Here is a 2,028-nt window from a genome sequence, read left to right as displayed (position 1 = left end):
TTTTTTTTTTTTTTTTTTTTTTTTAACTGCTGCTGAAACCAACTGACAGGAATAGGAAGCAAAGGCAGAACAGAAAGCAAACCAAGAAAGGTCAAGTCCCATCTTCCTCCTCCAGTTTTCCTATCTCCCGCTAGCACTGCCTACTGGCAGAGCCTAACAGGAAAGCATTTGATCTAGCAGAAATGTAACTGCAGAGTCTTCAGCCCTAGTATCACAAAACAAAGAAGGGAAGGTTTGGAGCTGAATGACAACAGCTTAATAGTAAGCATGCACAACATGTTATATAAAACAGGCAACTTGAAAAGATTCAAAAACCCAACTATGTCAACCTTTTGTCTTAGGAGTCCAATAATGGAGAAATCTTTCCCTAGCTTTCTACAGTCTTCTCTGTATTTAACACACAATGAAACAATCGGATAGTTTCCAAAAAATATTTGATGTCTTAACCACTTGTCAAAAAGTAAAAAGAGGTAAAATTAATTTCAATAATATATATCATTTAACCCAATATATATATAATATTGCAATTTTGATATATGATCAATATAAAAAATGAGATATTTTACATTTTTTCCTTGTACTAAATTTTTGAATTCAGTGTATTTTACACTTATGCCACATCTAATTTGTTCTAGCCATATTTCCAGTTCTCCATGTCACATGTAGCTTGTGACTAACTTACTAGACAACCTAGTACTAAAGGATGAGTTTCATCCAACCAAGAGATGACTGAAAAAATATCAGCAAAAACTGAGTGTCTATGTGTGTGTGTGTGTGTGTGTGTGTGTGTGTGTATGTATAATTATGGTGTATTACAAACAAAAAATGAGGACAAAGGAGGAATAATGTACAAATACTATATATTGTGAAAATATTTAATTATTACAAAATTGGAGAAAAGAGAGGGAAAGAGAAAAAATTTCTATGTAGAAGGGTCTTTTGATCTCAGCTTTAACATTTTATGTCAGATAATTCCTTGTTTTGAGAGTTGTCCTGTTTATTATAAGATATTTAGGAGCATCTCCAACCTTTACCCACTAGATGCTAGTAATATCCCCTCAGTGTGACTACCAAAAATATCTCCATTGCCAAATGCTTCCTATGGGGCAAAATCACCCCAGTTGAGAATCTCTGTTGTACAGGTAATAGGTAGAAGAGTTAAAGGAGACTATTCAAACCTAATAAATCAGATAGTAAAAAATTACATGCGGAAATAGAGGTGAATAGGTACTGTAACAGATAGTACAAAGTACAAAGGTAATCACCAAAACAAAAATAAATATCTTCATAAATACTGAAAGTAAATATAAAGGAGCAAAGAACACACATCTCATAGAGAAACAAAGTAAACATTGTACGACACAAATAATTGTGTATATATTATATCAAAATTGAAAGCAAACATACCAGTCACGTCGATAAATGTAAATAGGCTGAACTCCCCTACTAAAAGAAAAATATTTTCAATTTGGCTCACAAAGCAATTGCTGTATATGAAAATCACATTAAGACAAAATGATTCAGAACTAATAAAAGGATGGATAAATGTACCAGGCAAATGGAAACAATAAGAAATCTATAGTAGCAACTATGATATCAGAACTCAAGACAAGAAAGCAGTATACGTAACAAAGAAGAGAATATTTACATGCTAAAAGCCAAAATTCACAAGAATATATGTTATAAATTTCTTATAATTTGTATTTCTTATAACCAAATAATATAGCAATCACTTTTATAAAGCAAAAGCTATAGAGATGCAATGAGACAGAGATTAAAACACTAATAATAGAAGACTAACAACTATTATCAACATAAGGCACATCAAGTACTGTCCTATCAGTATGGATATAAAAGACCTAAACAACACAGTCAGTAAGTTTGGTCTGATGGCTATATATCAAAATTTGTGCACTGATTAGAGAGAATAGCATTTTCTCAAGTGCTTATTAAACCCTACAAAATTAAATATTAAGCCACAAAGAAAACATCAGTAGCTTCTTTTTTTTTTTTTTTTTTTTTTTTTTT

The sequence above is a fragment of the Rhinopithecus bieti genome, unplaced genomic scaffold (assembly GCF_001698545.2).
Source record: "Rhinopithecus bieti isolate Rb0 unplaced genomic scaffold, ASM169854v2 scaffold_76, whole genome shotgun sequence".
Classification (NCBI taxonomy): Eukaryota; Metazoa; Chordata; class Mammalia; order Primates; family Cercopithecidae; genus Rhinopithecus; species Rhinopithecus bieti.
The sequence above is the reverse complement of the archived record's forward strand: the minus strand, read 5'-3'. Positions refer to the sequence as shown.